The sequence below is a fragment of the Sus scrofa genome, chromosome 11 (assembly GCF_054392235.1).
Source record: "Sus scrofa isolate SSC_HxYL_T2T_F1_AM1 chromosome 11, Sscrofa_HxYL_maternal_Yorkshire_Landrace_v2.0, whole genome shotgun sequence".
Lineage (NCBI taxonomy): Eukaryota > Metazoa > Chordata > Mammalia > Artiodactyla > Suidae > Sus > Sus scrofa.
Genome location: NC_139393.1, coordinates 5640234 through 5668123, shown reverse-complemented (window position 1 = coordinate 5668123; position 27890 = coordinate 5640234). Strand labels below are relative to the sequence as shown.

Below are 27890 nucleotides of genomic sequence, written 5' to 3'. Positions count from 1 at the left end.
GCAGTTAATGAACCCAACTTGTATCCCTGGGGACACAGGTTCAATCCCTGGCCTTGCTCAGTGGGTTAAGGATCCGGCTAACGATTGCCGTGAGCTGTGGTGTGGGTCGATAACGAGGCTCGGATCTGGCGTGGCTGTGGCTGTGGTGTAGGCCAGCACCTGCAGCTCCTGTTCAGTCCCTAGCCTGGGAATCTCCATGTGCCGTGAGTGCAGCCCTAAAATAGCAAAAAAAAAAAAAAGCCCGGGGGATATGCAGCCATCAGTCTCTGGTTCATCCATCTCACCTTCTCAGTCTGTCGAGTCCCCCCTCCTCCGCGCTGCCACTGTCCTGGCTCCACTTACCTTTTTCTTCCCTGTGACTCTCCTGCCTTTTTAACTGGACTCCCCCCTTCTTTCAAACTTCTCTTTCATTCTTAATTCAATATAGCCAGAGTAAGTTTTTGAAAGCCACATCTCATCTTGTCATGCTCCTTCCTAAAACCCTTCAGTTGCTTCGTTTTGTTTGTAAAGACCCAGATTTTTAGCATTGTCCGTGGCACTTTGTGAATTAATCTCACCCTGCAGACTCCCCAGCTTGCCCTCAAGCTCAGTGAGGAGCTTGCGTTCCACTTCCTTGACCTTCAAGTCTCAGCTAAAACAGCTGTCCTCAGGGAAGCTTACTTTCAGCCTCCTTGTTGTGCTTTCTTAATAATGTACTATGTACTCTTCTTGGTTTGCATATAATTGTGTCACTGGCTGTTTTAGTGCCTTTGTACTAGACAAGCTCTGTGAGGGCCTGGTGCCTGGCATGCAGCTTATGATTGACAAGTATTTGTGGAGTGAGTGAGTTGTGAATTTTCTGGTGCTTATGTACCTGTTACGTGCCATGTTTAGTAAACTGAAAGGGGTCAACAAGATGAAGGTTTTTTTTTTGTTGTTTTCTTCTTAAATACACTATGTTTTACTGTTAGGTGTTCTTCCTTTAAAATCCACTACCATGGAAACGGCAACCGAAAGATTATCTGGGTTGCTGTACTAGTTGTCGGGTGATGTTTGCTGCCATTATTAACCAAGACCCAGAAATTTAAATATTTAGATCTATGTTTCTCAAGCTTGAAATCCAAAGTGTAAAATTTTAAGTGGATGGGAAATTGTTAAATATTTACTTTTTCCCTGATAGTCCTTTGAAGTTTTTCCTTTCTGTTCAAATAGTTAGCTGGAGAACAAAAGAGTTGCTAAAGCACGAGGGCTGTTCTGTTTCTACTAAATACTGTTGTTTATTTTCATTTGTATTATCTGTCCCTTATTTATTTTCCTTGCTAAGGAACGCTTTGTAAATAAGCATAACTAATTGACCTTTACATTGTTAGAACATAATTATATTGACTGTCATGTAGGCGAACGTCTCTTAATAGGAGTTTAAATTCAGGTTGCACTGAGAGTTAGTAGGAACAGAGGCAGTTCTCACCCAGAGCCTCTGGCAAGAGAAAAACAGGTGAGACCGTCTTGAGACATTAGCAGACAAGGTCCCACCCAGTAGCTGGCCTTGGATGCCAGTGAAGAGCACAGAGTCTCCTTCTGCACCTCGAAGGCTTCGGAAGAACTCTTTAAACCTGGTGGGAACTTCTCTACAGTACCTGCTCGCCTCTGCCCAGAATTGATTCCAGGATGCCCAGGCATGTGAACATCTGGCAATGTTCAAGTCTCTGATACAAAAGAGCATAGGGTGGGACTTCCCTGGTGGCGCAGTGGGTTAAGGATCGAGCATTGTCCTTGCAGTGGCTCAGGCTACTGCGGTGATGCAGGTTTGATCCCTGGCCTGGGATCTTCTGCATGCCACGGACACAGCCAAATCAAACAAACAAATGAAACGGCATAGTGTTTGCGGATAACCCACACAGGTTTCCCGTATACTTTGTCATCTCTAGATCACTTACAATACCTGATACAATGTAGATGCCATGTAAATAGTCACCGCCTTGTAGCAAATTCAGTTTTACTTTTTAGAACTTTCTGGAATTATTTTTCCTAGATATTCTCCATCTGACATTGGTTGGTTTCCATCCAGATCTGCCTATGCAGAGGGCCGATTGTCTACCCTTTACACGTGCAAGTTGCATTCAGAGCTTTGTAAAATTTTATGTCCCATAAAATATAAGTGAATGTTTTCCAAGAAGGTTTTAGAGAGATTGATGGACAGCTCAAAAATTGCAGTGTCACATGGTTCTACATTTACTCAAAGTAATTTTTTTTTTTTTTTTTTTAAGGGCTGCACCTGCAGCATATGGAGGTTTCCGGGCTAGAGGTCCAGTCAGAGCTGCAGCTGCCTGCCTATGCCAGAGCCACAGCCACTCAGGGATCTGAGCCATGTCTGCGACCTAGACCACAGCTCACGGCAACGCTGGATCCTTAACCTACTGAGCAAGGCCAGGGCTCGAACCTGAGTCCTCATGGATGCTAGTTGGGTTTGTTAACCGCTGAGCCACGGCAGGAACTCCTCAAATTAATTCCTATCTGAATGCAGAAGCACAAAGTTATTTGCATTTTGCAAACATAAAAAGGAATGTCAGTTTTGAGGTCTTCGTTTTATCACAGTAAAAATTAAAATGAAAATACGAAATTTTGAGAAACTCCTGTGAGATTAAGAAACAAGGTCCTTCTAGCATTTTGGCCCTTAAATAAATGTCAGTACATGTTTTCTTCTGGAAACTAGCCCTCCTGATGCCAACAACAGGAGATAAACTATTTCCCTATACGTCTGTCATCCCTTTGTTTATATGAACACACACACAAACACATACACCCATATGTAGAGATGTGTGCGTATGTATGTATGTTTGTGTAGACACCTGAATGTGGACGTGAGCCTGTTCTGGCTGTGGAACCTCTGCATGTTTACTTTCTGTACTGAAGTACAGAATTCCAGCTCTGCAGTCCGGGCGCCTGATTTGAATCATGGTCCCATCAGTTCCTAGCTCTGAGACCTTGGGCTCCTTACTTGATGTTTCTTATTTTCGGTTTCCTCATCTGAAAAATGGAGGTGACGATGATGATGAGATGAGACCCAGGATTCTCATGAGGATGAAACCTCTGAATTCCCCATTGAGTTGTCCCATGCCTGATCCGTAGTCAGCACTCAATAAATACCTGCTGTTAAAATGATCTCCTGAAACCCATGCCTTTCAGACGTCAAAAGCGCCCTCATTTAATTTAGACGTTTGCTCTTTATGACATCAGTCCTCTCCCATTCTGTCGAACACCAAAAATGCTAATAGTCTGTCCCATCACAAGTGCTGGTTCCTCTCGCTTGTTCTCATTGAGCTGCCCCGCCCCCCCATCTCTTTCTGACGCCACTGTTTTCCTTCAGGTTCTTGGGCCTTGATATTTCAGGCAGGCTGGGCTGTGGGTCCACAGGTGCCGACAGGTGGTTGTCTTGCCGTTGGGTTTTAGGCGTGGGCGAGACCCCTTCCTATAAACCAGCACCCCCCCCCCCCCCGCGCCCAGCCCCAGCCCAGTGCCGGGCTTCCAGGGGTGTTTGGGTGGGAGACGCTGCCTGGACAGCGGAGCCCAGCACCCGAGCTGTCCGGAGCAGAAGGGTGGGCTCCGACTGCAGCTCCTCCTGAGGAGGGACGTTTTTGGTAAATCTCGAAGGCGTTTTCTTTCTGCACGGAGCATGAGTCGCAGAGCAGAATATTAACCGGGCTAGTAAATCGGGGGACGTAGCAGGGGATTCTTACACGGATGACGGAGGAACTAACCCTGAGTTACCAGGAAGGTTAGCATGTTGGGATGGGGCCCCGAGAAAGGTCGGCTTTCAGTTCCTTCTCGGGGCTGGGTCTGCGCGGCTTCTGTCGGGCTCACCCCTTCTTCACCCTCCGGGTTTGCAAAAGTCTGCCGCCCAGACTGCTGCTCACATCCCCGCTCCTCGGGCTGCTCTGGACGTCACCGTGGCTCAGGTTCTCCGTCCTCTTCAGGCGACCCGTTTGGCCTCCCTCACGGCGGCCGCGGCCCCTGCCTACGCCAGGCGTGACTCGCAGGCCTGTCCAGGGGCTCAGCATCCCTCCAGCCGGGTGTCGCCTGCCCCTCACCCGTGCACCCACGCGGGCGCTCCAGCTCTCCCCAGAACACGCTCTCTCTGAAGTTCTTGTCCCTTGGCCCGCAGGACCTCCAGTGAGACCCCTAGTTGTCTGTAGCCAGGGCGCTTCTCTAAGAAACATTGCCAAATTATCACACTAGAAATTCCTTTCTGAGTTCCCTGGTGGTACAGTGGGTTCAGGATCCAGCATTGTCACAGCAGTGGCTTGGGTCACCGCTGTGGCACGTGTTCCTCCGGAACTTCCACATGCCATGGGCGTGGCAAAAAGAAAACAAAAAGAAGCTCCTTGTGTTCCTTGTGCTTGTCTAACGCTCCGTCCTCCAGTCCTGCTAACCCCGCCACTCTTCGGTGGAACGGTGTCTGTCCGTGCGCGGGACAGCGGCGTGTGTGAGGTCTGTCTCCTCGAGCGACCTGCTGGGTGCCTGGCTGTATCGTGGTGTGAGGAAGACCAGGTGTTGGGGGTGGCCGCCCATAAGTGAAAGGACAGGGCGATTTCCCATCCTCAGGCCTTAGAGGTCGTTCTCTCTGGCAGTAATCGAATGAGATAGAATTTTATGACTGAGAATGGAAGAAACAGAAAGGCTGACAGAAACCTGATTGTTTTTGAGGGGAAAATGCCTGTTAGGAGAGGAAGGTACCTTCAGGGAACCGCACTGGTGCAGGCAGGTGAAACTTTACAAGGCGAGATCTATCTGTATGTTACACTAGGAGTTTGTTGGGAAGTTTCCCTGTTAAGTCAGCTCCATTCAAATGTGTTTCTTTGGCAGTATTTTCATTAAAGATCCATTCCTTTAGTAGAGGATCTGGCGTTGCCGTGAGCTGTGGTGTAGGTCGCAGATGCAGCTTGGATCCTGCATGGCTGTGGCTGTGGTATAGGCCAGCAGCTCTGATTTGGCCCCTAGCCTGGGAACGTCCATATGCCACAGGTGCAGCTCTAAAAAGCAAAAAAAAAAAAAAAAAATCCATTCCTTTAGTGTTTCACTTTGTCTTCTGTTACATAGGGACATCCTTAGAACAAGGTAGTATACTAATTTTTTAAATCATATAACCCATCACGTGATTGATATTTTTTTCCTTAAAGAGATTTTATTTGAAAAAGAGATAGGTAGGGGTGGAAAAGGCAATACTGAAATGGAGGCAGGAAAGGACATAGTCAGGAGAGAAATGAGTAAGACAAAAATTTCCCAGCCAGAATTGATCCCGGTCTGGCCCTGCATGTACGTTCAGTGTACCTTTAGAGGGTCCCTTCCTTTTCACCATCTTCTCCATTAGATTTTGTTTTTAGAAATAAAGTTGACTTAGCTTTGTTAAAAATAGGAAGTTCGTAATGATAACTAGTGAAATCTGTCAACTGGGTACTAGAACTTCAGTGCTCACGTGGATTAAAAGTCATCTTCACAATTTATAAGTAAATATAAGTGTATAAATAATAGCTGAAAATGTTTATCTTTACGTAGTGGATAATTTTGACCTTTGCTTTAAGATTATTCTCTAAGCCAAAAGTTTTCTTCTTATAGGCATTTTAACTTGAACGTTTGCTTCCCATACTCCAATTAAGTGAATTAAAGTGAAGAGAATGTCCATTGAAAACATTCATCGGCCAAGAGCCATAAGTAAAACTGAAGTTTTCTTTTGCTTTTGTTTTTGTTTTTTGTGTGTGTGTCTTTTTGCCATTTCTTGGGCCGCTCCCGCGGCATGTGGAGGTTCCCAGGCTAGGGGTCCAATCACAGCTGTAGCGGCCAGCCTACACCAGAGCCACAGCAACATGGGATCTGAGCCGCGTCTGCAACCTACACCACAGCTCACGGCAACGCCGGATCGTTAACCCACTGAGCAAGGGCAGAGATCGAACCCGCAACCTCATGGTTCCTAGTCGGATTCGTTAACCCCTGCGCCACAATGGGAACTCCCTCTTTTGTTATTTTGATCAATTCGGTTAGTTCTCTTGAAAACTCTTGTGAAACATACACAGTATGTTGAAACTGGAAATGAAATTTGTTCAAGTTCATAGAACTGCAGGCAGGTACTCAGTTTTGTTGCCAGCCTGACACATAGTGGGCACTCAGTAAATATTTGTTGGATACAGTTTAATTGACTACAGTATAATATCAGTGGCCATAAGATGCTAGATCCATTCAGAAGCAATATCCTGAGATAATATTTTGATTTATTTATTTTTTAAAAAATTCTTATGACAGTTGATGTACATTGTTCTGCCAGTTTGGGCTGTATAGCAAAGTGACCCGGTCATCCGTATATATACGCTCTTTTTCTCACATCACCTTTCATCATGTTCTGTCACAAGTAATTGGAGATAGCCCCCTGTGCTATACAGCAGGACCTCATTGCTTATCCTGAGATAGTATTTTGAAAAGGCTAGTATATGTCTCATAGTCAGAAATTTCCTTCTTGTTTCTTTGTAGATTCTGGGTAGAAATACTTAACTTGGACTAAAATAGGCAGCCATTTTAACACCCCTATGTTTGAAAAACTGGTTCGCTCATGCTTAATGGAAGCTCTTGTTGGTAGTTATATAAACATATATATATAATATATATAATTTATATTTTTAATGGAAGTAATTAGGCAGCATTATTTGAAATGTGGGAATAATGGTGACAGTGCAGATTGACTGTGGGTCACAGGACCCCTGGTGATGAGCAGGTTGGGATAGTGCTGGCTGGACCAAAATGGTCCAGGAATAGTAGCAGTAGGTGGCTGCAGTTATACTTGAGATGTAAAGAGGCTGAAAGGGTAGTGTTTGGAGTATAAGACCAGAGGGCTATAGGATAACTGGGCTTAACCATTTTGAGCTGATTAAAGATGTTCTCTTGTATTAGGCTCTTCATTGGCATGGAGAGGGTCAAAATAGGACCTTAGGTCTTAGGGACTTCTTCACAGATAGAATTCCACAGACCTGAAGGGTCCCTTTATGTGAAAAGATTAGCTACATGGCATGAACTCTTTTTGCATTCATGTTGGATGCTTGGCCTAGTTCTGGACACAGTTATTTATCCTGGGCAGGCATGGAAGGGTAGGTTCTGGTCATGAGCCCGGCTGCATGGGGGTGGTGCTCTCTGAGCGTGGGACTCCTGGACAGACCATTTGTGGAGAGAGGGAGCTCCTGGAAGAGGAAATGGCCCTTTCCTTCGATTCCTTCCCTCTAGAATCTTCATGGTCTAACCAGTCCCTTTTTGACACCTCATGTGACGTATTACTGAAATCTATGACTATGTGAAATCTTTGCGAGAGTTTAAAGACACTGCCTGTTTGGCATATGAAGGAAATAAGCACACCCAAGAGATCAAGAAGCTCTTTGTACTCCAGCCGTTTCGTGCTCCCCCAGTGGAAATGGCGAGCCTGCAAACTTGCTAAGAAGCTGGGGACACCTGTCTACATGTGCCCGTTCAGGTGCTCTGTTTTTCTTTCTTTTTCATTTATCGGTTTCACGTGTTGTTTTATTAATGAGAAGAGTATACAGGGTTGTCTTGTGGTGCAGGTAGTTCAGGATCTGGTATTGTCACCGGCCTAGGTTGCTCCTGTGGCTCAGGTTTGATCCCTGGCTTGGGAACGTCCACATGCCACAGGCATGACCAAAAAAAAATTTGAAGAGTATATACATTGCTTTTTGAAGAAGCAAATGAATTTGATTTTTATTAGACACGTTATACATGGCCATTTTAGAAAACTTTGAGAATGTGGATGGGTGAACGTAAGAAGTCACCTGTGATACCCATCCCCAGTCAGCACTGCAGGTCGTGTTCTAGATACTAAGTTTTAAATTATAGAAAGACTACACTAAGGTCTAACATAGTTTTTTATTGACCAGTTAGCCAATGATTTATAATTAACTGATGTAAGTGGTATAGCATATGGCTTTACAATAGTTGAGTAAATTTTTGTTTTGCTTTGTTTTGTTTTGTTTTTGTCTTTTTAGGGTCATACCCGAGGCATATGGAGGTTCCCAGGCTAGGAGTCAAATCGGAGCTGTGGCGTGGCCTGCGGCTGCAGCTCTAATTAGACCCCTAGCCTGGGAACTTATGTATGCTGTGGGTGTGGCCCTAAAAAAGACAAAAAAAAAAAAAAGTATTTCTTTCCTACCCTACTACCCAGTAAGGGGCAGTTGCCTGGGCAGATAATAGTTAGATGGCAGTGTTTGAGGGAAAATGTTCTAAAAAAATCAGTAATTCACTACATTAACTCCTTTTCTATCAGAAGTTAATATACTCAGTAATAGCATTTTTATATCTTTTTCTTTTCTCCTTTAACTTTGAAAGTTGATGTTCGTAGTGTGAGGCTTTTATGAATTGCATAAAAGACTGACTCATCTACTGCCCTTTTCAATGATTAAACACACTACAGCTAATATTTTCTGTTTACATTTGAGTAGTTAATAGCACTTCATCTACTTAAAAATAGTATACGTATCCTTAAAGTAATTGCACTAAGCCTAACTGCAAGTTGTTGTATGATGAAATGATATTTTCTGTACTGTACACTTCATTGCCCCACGTCTATCTAACCGTACAAACCTCCACAACAGGCCTCCTTAATAACAAGAAACGCTGTGAATATGAGATGGTTGATAATATAAAATCATTGTTTATGTGAATCCATTGTTTGATTTTTTTTGAGGAAAGTGTAATTGAAACTTTTTATATTTCTTAAGTAAAGACTTAGGGAGCATGGTAGTTTTGTTTTTCATAAACTAAAATTTTGCACTAAATTTTAAGAAGTGTTCTTTCAACAAGACTGTCACCATTTATGTTTTACTTAGGGCTGGGATATAGGAACAGTTAAAAATTTTGAAATCTCTTGTTTCTTACATTGCCCTTGTTTAAATGTCTCTTAATTCCAATGATAAAACCCCTGAAATATCTAATGGTAATTTTTTTTTTTTTTTTTGGTATGGATGGTGTAACAGATTCTTTTATTTTATTTTATTTTTTGTGGGGAAATACAAGTTTTATTTATTTTATTTATTTATTTTTTTAATTTTCCCACTGTACAGCAAGGGGATCAAGTTATCCTTACATGTATACATTACAATTACATTTTTCCCCCCACCCTTTGTTCTGTTGCAACATGAGTATCTAGACAAAGTTCTCAATGCTATTCAGCAGGATCTCCTTGTAAATCTATTCTAAGTTGTGTCTGATAAGCCCAAGCTCCCGATCCCTCCCACTCCCTCCCCCTCCCATCAGGCAGCCACAAGTCTCTTCTCCAAGTCCATGATTTTCTTTTCTGAGGAGATGTTCCTTTGTGCTGGATATTAGATTCCAGTTATGAGTGATATCATAAGGTATTTGTCTTTGTCTTTCTGGCTCATTTCACTCAGTATGAGACTCTCTAGTTCCATCCATGCTGCTGCAAATGGCATGATGCCATTCTTTTTTATGGCTGAGTAGTATTCCATTGTGTATATATACCACCTCTTCCGAATCCAATCATCTGTCGATGGACATTTGGGTTGTTTCCATGTCCTGGCTATTGTGAATAGGGCTGCAATGAACATGCGGGTGCATGTGTCTCTTTTAAGTAGAGTTTTGTCCGGATAGATGCCCAAGAGTGGGATTGTGGGGTCATATGGAAGTTCTATGGATAGATTTCTAAGGTATCTCCAAACTGTTCTCCATAGTGGCTATACCAGTTTACATTCCCACCAGCAGTGCAGGAGGGTTCCCTTTTCTCCACAGCCCCTCCAGCACTTGTTATTTGTGGATTTATTAATGATGGCCATTCTGACTGGTGTGAGGTGGTATCTCATGGTGGTTTTGATTTGCATTTCTCTTATAATCAGCGATGTTGAGCATTTTTTTTCATGTGTTTGTTGGCCACCTGTATATCTTCTTTGGAGAAATGTCTATTCAGGTCTTTTGCCCATTTTTCCATTGATTGATTGGTTTTTTTGCTGTTGGGTTGTATAAGTTGTTTATATATTCTAGAGATTAAGCCCTTGTCAGTTGCATCATTTGAAACTGTTTTCTCCCATTCTGTAAGTTGTCTTTTTGTTCTCTTTTTGGTTTCCTTTGCTGTGCAAAAGCTTTTCAGTTTGATGAGGTCCCATGGGTTTATTTTTGCTCTAATTTCTATTGCTTTGGGAGACTGCCCTGAGAAAATATTCATGATGTTGATGTGAGAGAGTGTTTTGCCTATGTTCTCTTCTAGGAGTTTGATGGTGTCCTGTCGTATATTTAAGTCTTTCAGCCATTTGGAGTTTATTTTTGTGCATGGTGTGAGGGTGTGTTCTAGTTTCATTGCTTTGCATACAGCTGTCCAGGTTTCCCAGCAATGCTTGCTGAATACACTTTCTTTTTCCCATTTTATGTTCTTGCCTCCCTTGTCAAAGATTAATTGACCATAGGTGTCAGGGTTTATTTACGGGTTCTTTATCCTGTTCCATTGGTCTGTCTGTCTGTTTTGATACCAGTACCACACTGTTTTGATGACTGTAGCTTTGTAGTATTTCTTGAAGTCTGGGAGAGTTATGCCTCCTGCTTGGTTTTTGTTTCTCAGGATTGCTTTGGCGATTCTGGGTCTTTTGTGGTTCCATATAAATGTTTGGATTGTTTGTTCTAGTTCTGTGAAAAATGTCATGGGTCATTTGATAGGGATTGCATTGAATCTATAGATTGCTTTGGGTAGTATGGCCATTTTTACAATATTGATTTTTCCAATCCAGGAGCATGGAATATCTTTCCATTTCTTTACATCTTCTTTGATTTCTTTGGTTAAAGTTTTATAGTTCTCGGCATATAGGTCCTTTACCTCCTTGGTCAGGTGTATTCTGAGGTATTTGATTTTGTGAGGTGCAATTTTAAAAGGTATCATATTTTTGTATTCCTTTTCTAATACTTCATTGCTGGTATACAGAAATGCCACTGACTTCTGATATATCCTGCTACTTTGCTGAATTTATTAAAATCAGTTCAAGTAGTTTTGGGGTTGAGTCCTTAGGGTTTTCTATGTATAGTATCATATCATCTGCATACAGTGACAGTTTTATCTCTTCTCTTCCTATATGGATGCCTTTTATTTCTTTTGTTTGTCTAATTGCTGTGGCTAGGACTTCCAAAACTATGTTGAAGAGCAGTGGTGAGAGTGGGCATCCCTGTCTTGTTCCAGATTTGAGTGAGAACGCTTTCAGTTTTTCCCCATTGAGTATTATATTTGCTGTGGGTTTATCATAAATGGCTTTGATTATATTCAGGAATGTTCCCTCTATACCCACTTTGGCGAGGGTCTTGATCATGAATGGATGTTGGACTTTGTCAAATGCTTTTTCTGCGTCTATTGAGATGATCCTATGATTTTTGACTTTTTTTTTTTTTGTTAATGTGGTGTATGATGCTGATTGATTTGCGTATGTTGAACCATCCTTGTGAACCTGGGATGAACCCAACCTGGTCATGGTGTATAATTTTTTTGATATGTTCTTGGATTCGGTTGGCTAAGATTTTGTTGAGAATTTTTGCATCTATATTCATCAATGATATTGGGCGACGGTTTTCTTTTTTGGTGGTATCTCTGTCTGGTTTTGGAATGAGGGTGATGGTGGCATCATAGAATGTCTTTGGGAGTATTCCTTCTTCTTCAACCTTTTGAAAGAGTTTAAGGAGGATGGGCACCAATTCCTCTTTATATGTTTGATAAAATTCACCTGTGAAGCCATCTGGCCCTGGACTTTTATTTGTAGGGAGTGATTTTATGACCTCTTCAATTTCATTTCTAGTGATCGGTTTGTTCAGTTGGTCTGTTTCTTTTTGATTCAGTTTTGGCAGGCTGTAAGATTCTAGAAAATTGTCCATTTCTTCCAGATTGTCAAACTTGTTGCCGTATAGTTGTTCATAGTATTCTCTTATGGTTTTTTGTATTTCTGCTGTATCCGTTGTGATTTCTCCTTTTTCATTTATAATTTTGATTATTTGGGTTCTTTCTCTCCTCTTTTTAGTGAGTCTGGCCAGGGGTTTGTCAATTTTGTTTACCTTTTCAAAGAACCAGCTCTTGGTTTTATTAATTTTCTCTATTGTTTTTTGAGTCTCTATTTTATTGATTTCTTCTTTGATCTTTATAATTTCCTTCCTTCTGCTGACTTTATGTCTTTTTTGTTCTTCTTTTTCTAATTCGTTTAGGTGGAGGGTTAAGTTGTCAATTTGGGATCTTTCTTCTTTTTTGAGAAAGGCCTGTATTGCTATAAATTTCCCTCTGAGCACTGCTTTCGCAGCATCCCATAGATTTTGAGAGGTTGTGTCTTCATTACCATTTGTTTCAAGGTATTTTTTAATTTCCTTCTTGATTTTCTCATTGACCCATTGGTTTTTTAGTAGCATGTTGTTTAGTCTCCATGTAGTAAGTTTTTTCTCTTTCCTTTTCCCATGGCTGATTTCTAATTTCATGGCGTTGTGGTCAGAGAAGATACTTGAGATAATTTCTGTGCTCCTAAATTTATTGAGGTTAGCTTTGTGTCCCAATATGTGGTCAATTCTTGAGAATGTTCCATGAGCATTTGAGAAGAATGTGTATTCTGATTTTTTTGGATGTAGTGTCCTGAAGATATCAATTAAGTCTAACTTTTCTATTGTTTCCTTTAGGATCTCTGTTGCTTTATTGGTTTTCTGTCTAGAGGATCTGTCCATTGATATGAGGGGGGTATTAAGGTCTCCTACTATGATTATATTCTCATCAATATCTCCCTTTATGTCTGCTAATATTTGTTGTATGTATCTGAGTGCTCCTGTATTTGGGGCATATATGTTGACGATAGTAACATCCTCTCCTTGGATGGATCCCTTAATCATTAAGTAGTGTCCTTTTTTGTCTTTCTTTATGTCTTTTGTTTTAAAGTCTATTTTGTCTGATATGAGTGTTGCGACTCCTGCTTTTCTGTCATGTCTATTGGCATGAAATATTTTTCCCCACCCTTTCACTTTCAATCTATATGTATCCTTTGTCCTAAGGTGAGTTTCTTGTAGGCAGCATATTGAAGGTTTTTGCCTTTTTATCCACTCAGCCACTCTGTGTCTTTTGATTGGGGCATTCAGCCCATTGACATTTAAGGTGATAATTGATAGATGATTATTTATTGCCATTTTGAACCTCGTGTTCCAGTTGATTCTATGGTTCTCCATTCTTCCTTCCTTCCTTTCTTTTTTTTTTTTTTTTGGTTGGATGGTCTCCTGTTATTATCTGCTTGAGTGTTTTTTTTTGTTTTGTTTTGTTTTGTTTTCTTTTCTTTTTTTGTAAATGCAATATTTGGTTTTGGCTTGTGGTTGCCCTGTTTTTTAAGTATGCTAACCCTTTCCTATAATTGTGTGTTTTAGCCTGATGGTCCTGTAAGTTCAAACACTTCATTACTATATTAAAATTAAGAAGAGAAACATACAAACAAACAAAAAGGGTTATTTATTTCCTAACATCCCTTGCCCACATTTTATTGTTTTGATGACTCTTTTTTATTTTTTTCTTTTTAATTTTATTTGGTTTGAGGCTTGTTCATGATTAAATCTGTATGCTGGCTTATTTGAGTGACTGCTCTCTGATTGCGGTTTCCTCAGTCCTAGTTCTTCCTCTTCTTCTTCTTCTTTTTTTTTTTTTTCTTTTCTTTTTTCTTCCCTTTCCTTCCTTTCTTTTTGGTTTAGAGAAGTCCTTTCAATATTTCCTTTAACCTGGGTTTTGTGTTGCTGTATTCTTTAAGTTTTTGTTTGTTGGAAAAAATTTTTATTTCCCCTTCTATTTTAAATGATATTCTTGCTGGATAGAGTATTCTAGGTTGCATATTTTTTCCTGTTAGCACTTTAAATATCTCTTGCCATTCCCTCCTGGCCTGTAGTGTTTCTGTAGAGAAATCAGCTGATAATCTTATGGGGGTTCCCTTGTAGGTAACATTCTGCTTTTCTCTTGCTGCCTTTAGGATCCTCTCTTTATTATTATTATTATTATTATTATCATTATTTGTTTTTATTATGATGTGTCTTGGTGTGGGTCTATTTGGGTTCAATTTGTTTGGGGCCCTCTGTGCTTCCTGTATCTTGAACCTAGTATCCTTTAGATTTGGTAAGTTTCCAGCAATAATTTCTTCAAATATATTTTCCATTCCCTTATCTTTTTCTACTCCTTCTGGAATTCCTGTTATGCATAGATTGGCCCGCTTTATATTATCCCATAGGTCTCTTATATTGCTTTCCAGTTTTTTGATTTGGTTTTATGTCTGCTGACCTGATTGGGTGATTTCCATCTAATGGTAATTTTTACCACTTCTCAGAAGCTTCTTATAATAATTTATCTGTGGCTAGAGGCCACTATCAGAACAATGAAACCCTGGAGTTAGGACAAGTTCAAGAACTGTCAGTCTTAGAAACCTAGTAAAAATCTGGACCCGTATTTAAAAATAGATGTTCTACAGGAAGAATTTCCAGAAGAAACTCTTTTCTGCAGTGTGATTTGAAGGTAGTTTCATCTTCCCATAATTTCTCTCCCCGTGTTGAATCTGAAAATGGTAAATGTCATATGTAAAATTTACAGACAAAACTAACCTATGAATTTGTCAAGGGTAAAATGCTAATGAAAATAAGCTGAAGCGATGAAAGGTGACTCCAGTAGCCTGGACCACCAGAGGGATATAGACAGAGTCTTGGGGAGAGGGTTCACCAGCAAGTGAGAATATGCTTTCTTTTATCTCATCTGTTTGGCTCTTACCTTTCTCACAATAAATTAAATGTTTGCCATTTTGGTCAATGAATGGCCTACTTGTTCATTTGGATAGAGTGATTTATTTCACTGGAACTGACCTTTTTTTTTTTTTTGCTTTTTGGGGCTGCACTTGTGGCATATGGACGTTCCCAGGCTAGGGGTCAAGTCAGAGCTGTAGCTGCAGGCCTACACCACAGCCACACAGGATCCGGGCCGCGTCTGCAACCTACACCACAGCTCATGGCCACATCGGATCCTTAACCCACTGAGGGAGGCCGGGGAGTGGGAGCAGGGATTGAACCTGCATCCTCATGGATTCTAATTGGGTTTGTTAACTGCTAAGCCACAAAGGGAACTCCCTGGAACTGACCATTCTTGAGTGGACAAATTCACCTGAGTTTTTAAACCGGCAAAGCTAGAATGCAGCTACGTGACTTAGCTGTGCTGTGTCACTCATGAGACCAGCCAGAGCCCCTGGCCAGTCATGGCACTTCGTACTCTGTCACGTACTCTCATTTAAAGTCCATTCGTTAGAAAGCCACCCAGAATCATGAAATACTACCTGGAAAAGACAGTTGAGCACTGTGGATATTTGTGTCCAGTTTGCAGCCCCAAAGCCACGCACTGTGTTCCTTTTCCAAACCTCACCTGTGGCTCCTTTTTTAACACATGCTTCCTAATAAGTTTGTGTGTGAATGTCCAGCCTAGAGCAGATTAGCAGCAACAAGTGACGAGTATGTTGGGGTGGGGGTGTGTGTGTGTGTGTGTGTGTGTGTGTGTGTGTTTGTGTGAGAGAGAGAGAAATAACAGGTGACAAACATTAAGAGAGGTGGCAGAAACTAAAAACTAAAAAGTTGACTCATTTGAAGTGCTTTTGTGGAAGACTCATGAATATTTATGATAATGAATCATTAGATCAAAATGTGTTCTAGAATTTTCTGTTTAAGAAGCTAAGGAAGTCGGCGACTCCGAGGAGGCCTGGAGAAATGGTGGGAAGAGCGTGGGGAGTGGAGCGTGGGCGGGAGGGAATGAGGGGAAGGGGCTCGGCAGGCAGAGAGACAAGGTCACCATCGGGCGACAGCCAGGGAGGAGCAGGTGGCGGGGATGGCTCCGAGCAGCAGCGTCTGACTGCAGCCCCGGGTGGGGGAGTTCAGGGGTGCGGAGGACAGACACACAGGTCCTGTTACCGGGCCCGTCTCTCTCCTGGAACCGGATTTTTTTCTGGAGGGAAGTGATAGGATCAGCGTTCTTAGGAGCGCACCTCTGTGACGGCGGCGAGGTGAAAGGACAGGCAGGCGGTGACAGGAAGGAACAGGAACGGGAACTGGAACAGAGGCAGGGGGGCTAAGAATTGCAGAGCGCCAGGATTTGGTGAGGCAGCTGAAGGCAGAGGAGATGTGCTCACTCATCCCCGCTTTGATTCTTGAGACGAGCCGCGTCCTGGGTTCCAGGGCCGAGTGACGCCTGCCCGATTCTCGTCTGAAAGGGACACTGAGTCCGTAGGGAAGACCCATGCCAACAAGTCCCTGTCCCCCACGGCACTGAGGCGCAGGGCGACGGGAATAGTGACTCAGTGCTGCCAGGGGCGGGACGGGGCCTATGTTCTCGGGGATCAGGAGGAGCTTCGTGGCCGGGGTTCACGGGAGCTGCCCTCCAAAGGGCCGGGAGTTCGCAGCCCAGCAAGGAAGGAAGGGACATTCAGGCGGAAAGAAGAGCTGAGGTCCGAGGGTGTAAGTGGTTTGGTTTAGCCCAAGCGTGGCATGTGTGGAAGTGTGTCAGGAAACGAAACGAAAGGAGCCAGATGGAAAGGCCTCGGTGCCCGGTGGAGACCTTGGCTTTCATTTTTTGGAAGCCTTTGGGCTACAGAGAGTATTCAGCAGCCAGCAGGGAGCCGCTGGTGCTGGGGTGCTGGTGGGAAGGATGGAGGAGGAGGAAGCCTGGAGGGCTTGCGAGGGCGGCTCGAGGAGCAGGCGCAGTAGGAACTGAGTGTAGCGGAGGCAAGAGGCGGCCGCGCTCGCACTCTCTAGAGGTGGAACCAGTCTTCCTCCAGACGGGTGTGGGCAAGGAGGCGGGGTGAGAGACGCGGGCTCCTCTGGCTCTGGGTAGAAGGGCCCCTAGCAGTGCAGCAGGAGGATGGTTGAGAGGGAAGCGCGACCTGGCTTTTGGGCAGGAGTGTGAGTTAGATGCTCTGGAACAAGGACAGGTACTGAACTGTGGGAGAGAAAGGTCCATTGTCCTAGGGCACACCAGTCAGAATAGACTGGAATCTTTTTTAGCTATGCAAAGGAGGACCAAAGAGGCACGTCCTTGTCTCCTCTTGTTGTGGAGGAGGGGATAAGAGTAATGGAAGAATTTTTAAGGGGAAAATGGTTGTATTCAGTTACGTGAAAATGGACAGCTTCTTTCTTTCTTTATTGTTTCCGCTGTACAGCATGGGGACCCAGTTACACATACATGTATACATACTTTTCTTCCCAGTGTTGTGTTGCAATGTAAGTATCTAGACATAGTTCTCAGGGCTACACAGCAGGATCTCATTGTAAATCCGTTCCAATAGTTAAAAATATGGAACGCTTGACGAATTTGCGTGTCATCCTTGCGCAGCGGCCGTGCTAATCTTCTCTGTATCGTTCCAATCTTAGTATATGTGCCGCCGAAGCGAGCACTGGACGGCTTCTTCATACCAGCAGACAACTCAAAGGCAGACAGGAGGCTTGGGAAGAGTCATTTTAATAATGTGATAAAGGGCCGTTATGTTAAAGTTCATATCAATTAAGAAAAGCATTACTATTCTAGAGGGGAAAAAATGAGGCCAGAGATATAGAGGCACTTCACAAGAGACACAAGGATAATCACCGTAAATTTAATTTAGCTGGAATCGAAAAGAATGCTCATTAGGGAATTCCCATCTTGGCTCAGCTGTAACAAACCTGACTAGCATCCATGAGGATGTGGGTTCGATCCCTGGCCTCCCTTAGTGGGTTAGGGATCTGGTGTTGCCATGGGCTGCGGTGTAGGTTGCAAACACACTCAGATTAGGTGGTGGTATGGCTGTGGCATAGGCCAGGAGCTACAGCTCTGACTGGACCTCTAGCCTGGGAACTTCCATATGCCGCGGATGCGGCCCTAACAAGACAAAAAATAAATAAATAAAATTTAAAAATTTTGTTCACAGTTTGGAGGGCAGTTTAATGAAGTGAGTCAGAAGCCTTCTTTTCACTTGGCCCAACAATGTAAGTATTTTAAGAGTTTGCCTAAAGGAGAAGATTGGACAGCTATCACACATGGGTGGTGAGTAGCCTGAGAACCAGAACAGATGCTCTATTTAAGGCAGGGGAGCAGAGAGTTTCAGGGGGAGGAAATCAGTGACATGGCAGAGGTCAGGTAGAATTTGGAACTGAGACGTGACCGTTCGATTGGGCAGCCAGTCATGATGACAGTGACCGGTGGAACCCGTCTCAGTGGCTGATGGAGGTAGAAGTCGTTTGGGTCAGGAATCAGAGTCTCGGCGAGCCTGATGTATTTCAGAGATAAGGAGAGGAAGAAAAGGAGGAGAAAAGGATAATAGTTGGGGAAGAATATTTTGTTTTCATCTTTTAAAGTTGTTGAAACGGGAACTTTTTTTTTGCGGGGGAGGAAATGAGAGAAGTTGAAGCAAGATGAGATAAATGACAGAGGTTGCCCAAGGAATCTAGCCGGGACGGGAGCAGTCAGCCTTTACACAGGGAGAGGTCTGACGCAAGAAGAAAGGTGTTAAGGGTTCTGTATGTTGACGCAGATAATAAACTTGTACCTTTTTGCTTCGGTGTTGAGGGGGCTGGGGGACCACCTCTAATAGTGTCAGTGCCTCAGGATCCCAGTTGCCCCCTTTGCGTAGGGTAATTTCTCAAAAGCATCGTCGGTGCTCTAACTCCTCTCTCTCTGCCAGCTCTCTCTGGAACTCTTTCCAGGAAGTTCTGCTCTCACGATTCCACCCCAACTCTGCATCAAGGTCACCGGCCATGCTGGGTTGCTAAATCCAGGGCCTAATTCTCAGTCCTCATCTCATTTTACTGGCCTGCGGGGCTGACACAGCTCATCACCCCTCCTCTTTGAAATCCTTGCCGCCTTTGGTTTCTCCACACCACACTCCCCGTCTCCCCCTCCCCGCCAGGGCTCGTGCTCAGTGTGGGCCCCGGATCTCCCAGACCCCGGCATCTTGTTAATGCCCCCGGGCCAGTCGTGGTGAGATCTTGGGCGATCTTTCCCAGTCGAATGGCTTTCTATACCCTCTGGACACCAGAGGGTATAGCGCTTCCCAAATCCGTGTCATGAGCCCAGCCCTCTCCCTTGCAGTAGACTTGTGTACCCAGCTGCCCGCTGTTGTCTGCCCCTGGGGGTCTAGTAGGCATTTCAAGCATAACGTGTCAGGACGGGGCCCCGTTAAGCCTCCTCTCTCAGACTTTCGCATCTCAAATATGTGAATTCCGTCTTTCCAGTTCAGACCGAAAACCTCGGAGTCATCTTTGACTTCTCCCCGCCACAGCAGCACAGCACACATCTTTTTCATTAGCGAATCACATCAGTCCGCCTTCAAAGTATATCCAGAATCGAGTCACTTCTCACTGTCCCAGCTGTGTCCGCCCAGGTTCAGTCCGCCGTCATCTCTTGCTCGGAATATTCCATTAGGCTCCTGGCTGCTCCTGCCTTTGGCGCCTTGAGATTATTCTCCACAGAGCAGCCAGAGCCACCCCGTTAAGATCCTTACCCACAGAAAAGCTGCAGCCCTGTGAGGGGCAGCGAGCCCCTGCTACCACGCCGCCCTGGTTCCTTCTCTCTGCTTTGCCCGCTTCATCCACACGGGCCTCCGTCCTCCTCATTGAACACACCAGGTGCACCGTCGCCTCGGGGCCTCTGTACTGACTATTTTATTTTATCTATAACAAACCTTTCCATCAAATACGTGCGGGGCTTTCTGGTTACTTCCTTTTGGTTTTAACTCAAGTGCCACCTTCATAGTGACGTTTCCCTTCATCCCCTATTTACAAAGCCATCCTTTTCGCAGTATTGTATTGATTTTTGGGGGCGTCCCATCTGTCTTCTCCTTCACCCCCACCCAGGATGTAAGCTTCACAAGGGCAGGGGGTTTGGTTTTGTTCAGGGCTGAACTCCTAGCCCTAGAACCGTGCCTGGCATGTAGGAGAGTCTCAGTAACTCCTGGATGGACAGACGGACGGCTGGAAAGGGAGGAGGATAGGAGATTGAAAAGGAGGTCAGGTTTAAGGTTAGCGAGAGAAGTAATTCGTTTGCTCTTGAATGTATTTCGTTTGTACAGTTCCTTAGTGGAGATGCCAGAAGGCAAGTAGTACCTACATAACGTGTGAAACCTGGGATTTTGTTTGATTCCGTTCCTGAAACATGGGAAACTAATTCACTTGGGCGCATTGTTGATCATCCTAATAATTTAACATAGTACAACCCCTTTATATTTCTGGCTTTATAGTACAAACATCTTACTTACAGTCGTGTAACATCAGGCACTTATATTTTGAAGGGTTGTCTTATCTGCGATGTTTCTAAATCTGGGTAATGAGTTACAATATATGAGGATTTTCTTTTTAATTTTTTCTCAGTATTAGAACTGTATATAACTGAAATAACTCACTTTAATAAATTAGAAGGACCTCTGGCAGCACACGAGACTCAGTCTAGATAAATACCAAGGCTCGCAAGGCTTGGGTCCCTGTCCCTGACACTGTTGCCTATTAGGCTGGTCTTGAGAAGGCACAAGCGCTGGCCACTCAGTGATGGTCCTTTGAGTCTGGTCCAAAGTCATTGCTGATCTAATCATTTTTATATGTATGAAGTTATAACTGGAACGAACTGAGCCTTTTTTTTTTTTTTTTTTTTTTGCTTTTGAGGGCTGCATCTGCGGCATATGGAAGTTCCCAGGTTAGGGGTTGAATTGGAGCTACAGCTGCCAGTCTACACCACAGCCACAGCAACACGGGATCCATGCCATGTCTGCAACCTACACCACAGCTCATGGCCACATGGGATCCTTAACCCACTGAGTGAGGCCAGGGATCGAACCCGCATCCTCATGGATTCTAGTTGGGCTCAGTCTTACTGAGCCACAATGGAAACGTCCAAGGATCATTTTAAATAATATTTATTCTTTTACTTATCAGTGTTCCTGATAAGCTTGGAAAGTTGCAGCAATTGAATTTCTTGTATCTCGCCCATAGTTAAGATGGTGAAGTCTGGGAATCTTAATTATGAGTAATACCCCCCCCATAAAACCTACCCTGACCGTGGTTTAGTTCCACTTCATTTATGTGATTATGTGAGTCTGATCACAGAGTAGCAGTGTCCTGCTGATGTCTTTGCAGTTATTGAGGGAAATGACAAAAAAAGTTGGTTCTTTTCTGTAGCTTTAGATACTTTTTTAAATGGAAAAATGTAAGATTGACTTGAGCAAAATCTGCCATCTAAAATCATCTGTTTGGAGTTCCCTTTGTGGCTCAGTGCTTAACGAACCAGGCTAGGATCCATGAGGATGCGGGTTCAAGCCCTGGCCCCACTCAGTGGGTTAAGGATCCGGTGTTGCTGAGAGCTGTGGTGTAGGCTGCAGATGTGGTTCAGATCCAGCGTGGCTGTGGCTGTGGTGTAGGCCAGCAGCTGCAGATCCGATTTGACCCCTAGCAAGCCCTCTCTTGCATGTACCCTTGTCTGCAAAAGTAGAAATTTCCAGGTTGGAATACTTGGAGTATCCAGTACTGTGGAGATCAAACAAACAAACAAACAAACACAAAAACCCCTCCTGAGAAGCTTTGGGTTTAGATCATTTTTATAGTAAACACAGTGCTGAATAATAGTAAAGAAAAATGTGTAGTTCCTGTCATGGCTCAGCGGAAATGAATCCGACTAGGAACCATGAGGGTGCGAGTTCCATCCCTGGCCTCGCTCAGTGGGTTAAGGATCTGGCGTTGCCGTGAGCTGTGGTGTATGTCGCAGATGCAGCTCGGATCTGGCATTGCTGTGGTTCTGGCGTAGGCCGGCAGCTACAGCTCCGATGAGACCCCTAGCCTTGGAACCTCCATATGCTGAGGGAGTGGCCCCAGAAAAGGCAAAAAGACAAAAAAAAAAAAAAAGAAAAAGAAAAAGAAAAGAAAGAAAAATGTTAGTTTCGTAGTGGGGGGTGGAGGTGGGATATGTGCTCAGAGCACAGTTCTAGAATCCTGGAATTGGGGATCTGTAAGTAATGCAGAGCGTGTCTGCTTTGGTCCACTGGTCCCTAGGTAGAATGGAAGCCTAGAGAGGTGACCAAGTGCTGGTCTCAGAGCCGAGAGCGAGATGCGGACTTGGTGACCCGTCCAGTGGAAAGAAGGGGCTCAGGCCAGCCCGAAGTCCAGCTGCCGGTCTGTATCTGCAGTGTCCTCTATGGTCATCAATCCAGTCCTAAGTTTGTGTTAGGACGGACGCTTTGTGGTTTTAGGAGGGTTTTTTGGCAGTGTAACGTATATCGTGTAGCCTCATCGTATTCTGAGCCATCAGCAAGATACAGTTTCTGTTTTGCACATGAGGAAGCTGAGATTTATAAACTTGGAGTTGCTGGGCTGCTTTGTGGTGACACATTGCTTGTGCACGAGCATCAGAGCCAAACTTTGAGCCCACAACCAGTGCTCCTTTTGTCACCCTCTTGCTTCTTGGGTAGTTGGACGTTAGTAGAAGACTTTGATCCTCAGTTACAGAAATTAGAGATTGAAAAGGCCTTGAAAATAAGAACTTACCCATCACTTGAAGACAACTGTTTTCTCCATTTACTGTGCAGGAAGTTAAATGTTGGAAAAGTTTCCTCCTTTAGAAGAAAACAGATTATTTAATTTATTAACAGCAGAACCCTCGCCTTTGAATGTCATACAAAGCAGTAAGCAAATTATATCCAGCAGGTAAACATCACACTCAATAAAACTAAACCAGTGAAAACTGCACCTCCCGTCACAACCCAGCCCACAGTGTTTCTGCTGTGCGGCTTAGAAATTCGTGACATTCTTTAAGAAGTTAGAACTTGTGTCATCTCAGCCAGCTGGTGCGGAACATTGCTGAGAAGAGGTCACGGGCTGTGGGAGTGCGTTCTTCCTGGAAGAAAGTTCTTCCCAGGGAGGCCTTTTCTCATTGGCAGAGGTATGTCTGGGTGTCGAACTGTATAGAAATGTTTCACACTCCATACGGTGTATCGCCTTTTTGAAACAGTTTTATATCAATTCTGTTTTTAAATTACTCTAAGGTAATATAGTTTAGTATGATTTCAGAGGCATAACTCTAACTCTCAGAGCCTGCAGGAATTGAGCAGGTTAATCCAGTTTGGTTTTTTGCATTTAAAAACGTTTCGTCATAGCTTCATGGTTCAGAATGAGAAGAACTAAAGGTAGAAGGACATTTGAAATTTATAAATTTTCTACCAGCCACAGTGTAACCCCCATTTTGATCAAATATATAGGAAGTTGTTAAAAAACAATAACAGATGTCAGGACTAAAAGGTAAATATGACATATCAATAAGTGTTTTATTATGTGTAAAGAGATGCAAGATGGTGAGCAATTAAGAGCTAAATTTAAGCTGCGTGTGTGTGTGTGTGTGTGTGTGTGTATGTGTGCGCGTGCGGTCAGTTACTATTTAGCAAAGCTCTGTGTATAGACAGGTAGCCTAGACACTCAACTGTCTGGGTAATAGCAACCCTCTTAGACACTGGACAACTGTGTGGTGAGTGAAAGTAAATTGTGTGGTGACCTAGTTACTCAGCTGGCTTAGCACTCAGAGCCGAAGTTTCATTGCTTCCGGCGTTTTTGCTTAGCTTACTAGTTTTCTCGATTATTAAATAGGGTACATCTAGCTACAGGTGACATCTAAGAATTTTTAAATGGTTTTTCAAACAGTTCTACTTGATAAAAAGGGATGGGAGACGGGCAGCTCGGTGTGCTGAATTATACCTGTGCAGACAGTGGGAGAGTGACAGGGATGGCATTGCTGGACGCTGATATTTGATTGTTTCCCTCGTGGCAGGCACTGGGAAATAAGTTTTGATTGATTGAGGAATAGAATTTATCTAAGGGTCTCTCCTAATATGCTACGTATTTCTATACGGCCGACTATCCAGAAATGCTTCTTCCGAGGCGAGAGCTTCGGTCCGGGACAGACGGGCTCCTCCAGCCCGGGCCCAGCTCCGCGTGTGCGCTCGTTCAGCAGTGGCGTCGGGCACCGACTGGTACTTCACCTGTGAAAGAGGCGGCCAACCCCCCAGGGCTCTGCCCCGCTGTCCAGGTGACTCGGGACCCCTGTTCCCTTCCGTTGGGTCCACAAGGTCAAAGCTGCTTTCCCAGTGACCCCAAGACCTTTTCCACTCGCGCTCCCCGGGTAGAGTTTCCAGAGGAAACGACGTGTGATCTCGCAACACCGGGAAAGGAGCAACGGACTTGAGACGGGAGGGCCTCTCTCACTACTTAGTCTGAAGTTGCTTTTCCTAAAGATGTTCACATGTAATGGGCTTATGTTTTATTCTCAAGTGAGTACTGAAACACTTTAATTAATTTACTTAGTTTCGTTATTTCAAGAACGTTAGATGCATGGAATACTCAGGTGTGCGGCCTTTTAGGGTGGGCTTTTCCACTCAGCATCATTCTCTGAGTGTGCGTCCGTGGTTCATCCTCTCGAGCCGTGTTGTGTGGTGTGAACGTACCACGGTTCGTGCGACCATTCACCCGTCCAAGGACGTCTGGGTTGTTTCTGCTCTGGGGCCATGACGAATCAAGCCGACTGGTTTTTGGGTGAACATACATTTTTTATTTCCTTGGGATGAATGCCCAGGAGTGCAGTCGCTGCATTGTACGGTGTAGCAGTTGCACGTCAGTGTTTTAAGAAAAGAGCCAGACGTGTCCAGGGTGGATAAGGGGATCCTTAGATATAAAAATTTGACAATCACCGCTTTACACAAAGACAGCTGTGAAAGCTGATATGTAATATATACAATAAGACAATTTTCTTGTGTTGATAACGTCAAGCGAAAAAAGAAAGAAACTTTTTTCTGAGATTTTTGAAGGTTAAGGAAGTAATGTCTTATTCCTAGTTTGTTTATCATCACAAGGCAAGGTCCAGTATGTTGATTGCTTCGCAGTGCCACAAATAAATGTGCAGGTTTTCTCATATATTTACATAGTTGTATAATACATCTCAGGCCTCTTGATACATTTCAGGCTCCAGTATGAGCCTGAGGACAAATTTTTTTTATTGTGTCATGTGTGCCAAGACCTGGGAATACGAGAGATAAAGGAGATACTGTCTCTACCCTGGAAGAAGTGAGAAGACAGAGCAGCTAGCCTGCAGATGCAGTGATTGCTGAGATGACGGTATGTGAAAAAAGCAGCAGGGACAGAGAAGGAAAGGGCCAGGTGGTCCCTAAAGGGACGGGGTCCCAAGAGCTGAAAGGAAGCTGAGGGCATCTGACAGAGGAGCTGGAGGTGGAGCCAAGACTTGGGGCAGCCGGGAACAGGGTTTTGCCAGGACGCACAGGGCGTGTCAGAGGAACAGAGCTCTTGCCCCTCTAAGCGTACTTGGGTGCAAATCCTTAGCTCGTCACCTTTTCTCCTGGGCTGGTGCCAGGGAGGACTGTTCAGCCTGAATCAAAAGTACCATCATGAGAAAGGATCTGAATAACATGGTTTGGGAGTGTGCAAATTAACTGTGAAAAACCATAGCTCCTTCTGAGAGTCTTGATGATGTAGCAGGATGTTCTTGTCTTGTAAACCGGGAAGGGCAAGCATGTTAACCACACCCGGAGGTAGGTGGTAAGCAGAGGCTTGTAACTCCCTCTCCACTGCACCGGCTGTCTTTCAGGATGTTAGTTGCAATGGGCTGTAATAGCCCAATTTAATAGCACCCATCTGTTTACTGTTCTTAGCTACACAGATCTTGTAGTTTGTAGAGGTATACATTCTTCATGTTTTGGAAAATATTTAAGACTACTCTTCATTGAACTTGTATTTTAGTACTTCAAATTATACTAATAGAATATCAAATCAAAATTAAACTGGGGCCTTTCCTCCTGTATACACACCTATATTTCTGGCCACCTGACTTAGCAGGAGTGAGCGAGCTTCCTGTCACCCAGTCGGTCATTCAGCATTGACCAAGCCTCTCCCCTGGGGGAGGTGCAGCCCATAAGGAGCTCACACTCAGGGGCGGACAGCAGTGTGGGCAGCCCTGTGAGCTGTGACAGTGCACCCTCGCACAAGGTGCCCACAAAGTCACCTGCCTGGGCTGGGGGGGGAGGGCGGGGACCGGGGAGTGGAAACCAGGCTCCAGCTGCCTTTGACATTGTAAAATTCGTACACTGAGGCTTTAATGAAACACCCTTCCTCTTTCCTATAATTATTTAATTTACCATTGGGTTGTTTTGAAACAAGAAAGAGCTGGATTTATCGTCCGCCTCTGTTACTGAGTAATTACAAGTTGCGTGGCTTTGGTCAAATCATAAAATCAATCTCTACGTTTCTACTTAATCTCTAGGAACAGTAATAAGAGCTAACATTGACACAGCACCTATTACGTCCCCATTATTCTTTACGTCACCCCTTCGAGATAGGCACTGTCGCCACCCCTATTTTATGTACGGTAAGGAAGCCGGCCGCGGAGGAGTGCAGTAAGGTCACAGGGCTGGTGAGTGACTGAAGGCGGATTTGAACCTCACAGACGGCCCCGGGGTGTGTGCTCTAACCACGCAGGCTGTACGGTCTTGAAACTCTTTAATCCGTGTTTGTGTGCACGTGTTGGTGATGTCCCGTGGTAAATCCTCATCTCATGTCTGTGTTAGGGCAACACAGAGGCATTTCGGGGCTGTTGATAACGCAGTTGTTCTTTGGTACCTTAAATGGGAACTTGTTATTTTTCCTCATGAGAAGATTCTGTGATAAAATGAAAATAATCAGCCTAAGGTTATTTTGAGATTTAGAAAAGAGCAAAAATATAATTGCCCTAAGAGAAGTGCTTCCTTAGTTATTATGTGGGAGGCCAGAGTTGCAGTATATTTTCTTGAGGGAAAAGAATAGAATAAATACTAACCACAAAGAAGAGCAAAGGCTGCGTGAATTTTCCTGCCAGTTGAATAGGAAGCGAGAGCTTGGGGACGTTCTGTACGAAAATACCTAGGTCCAAGCAGTCTTTGCCTAAGATAAATGATGTTTTTCTCCATAATCTCACATCCCTTGGACGGCTGTTTTAAAAGTTAGGATGCTCAGAGAGTGAAGAGTAAGCCCCATGAGCTAGAAAATACAAGTGTTTGCCCTTTTAGCAGTGGACTGATCATTTAGATGACAGGCTGCTATTATTGTTTTATTAGCTTTTTTTTTTTTTTTTTTGTCTTTTTAGGGTTGCACCTGTGGCATATGGAGGTTCCCAGGCTAGGGGTCCAGTCAGAGCTGCAGCTGCCGGCCTACACCACAGCCACAGCAACACCAGATCCCAGCCATGTCTGTGACCTATACTACAGCTTATGGCAACTCGGGATCCTCAACCCATGGGCAAGGCCAGGGATCGAACCCACAACCTCATGGTTCCTAGTTGGATTCGTTTTCACTGCGCCACGACAGGAACTCCTTATGTTGTTTTTAAAACCATTTCATCTGAAGTCAGCCATCCCATCTGAATTTTGTCCCTCCCCCACATAATTCATGGCACATAATTCATGGAAGTTCTCGTTAAATCTGTTAAAATGGTAATGTTTTTTCCTGATAAACATTCTAGGTAAATAAAACTGCAAACGCACATGTGTGATGCGAAGGGAATTTTATCTCGGAAACAAATGCCAGTAGCGTGAATACGGGGTCTGTTCTTGCCATCTCGCTGGACACCAGGCTTCAGGACCCCGTGCTGAGCTCATTTCCTGGCCTCGTTTGGCCCCCCGCTCACAGTCCCGGATGTGCCAGGCACACTCAGGCCCTCTGACTTGGCCGCATTGCCCTTGTCCATTTTCTCTCTGCCCAGGGCTTCCTGTTCCAGCACAGCACCCCCATCCCACCCCTCTCTTTTGGAAGCATGTCTGGCCCCAAAGCCACGCTGAGTTAGATGCCCGTTCTGCTCTGCTGTCTCTGCA

At 44.2% G+C, this 27890-nt stretch overlaps 1 protein-coding gene, 1 long non-coding RNA gene and 1 other non-coding gene across 15 annotated transcripts in view; 1 reads left to right on the top strand and 2 right to left on the bottom strand.

Moving 5' to 3' along the window:
- LOC110255797 (uncharacterized) overlaps positions 1–27890 on the bottom strand; it is a 440685-nt gene that overhangs the window by 294123 nt on the left and 118672 nt on the right. The window lies entirely within an intron of this gene.
- Positions 1–27890, top strand: part of LNX2 (ligand of numb-protein X 2) — a 370946-nt gene that overhangs the window by 303857 nt on the left and 39199 nt on the right. Inside the window, exon 1 of one of the 12 annotated variants that reach the window (XM_013989768.3) lies at positions 22810–22930. The exons of the other annotated variants lie outside the window; for them this stretch is intronic. The gene's annotated coding sequence lies outside the window, so the exon portion shown is untranslated. Of the gene's footprint in view, positions 1–22809; positions 22931–27890 lie in introns of those variants that run through there. 12 annotated transcript variants of the gene reach the window in all.
- Positions 17324–17430, bottom strand: LOC146398492 (U6 spliceosomal RNA). Its single transcript, XR_014820128.1, has one exon. It is a non-coding gene; the product is annotated as a U6 spliceosomal RNA (small nuclear RNA).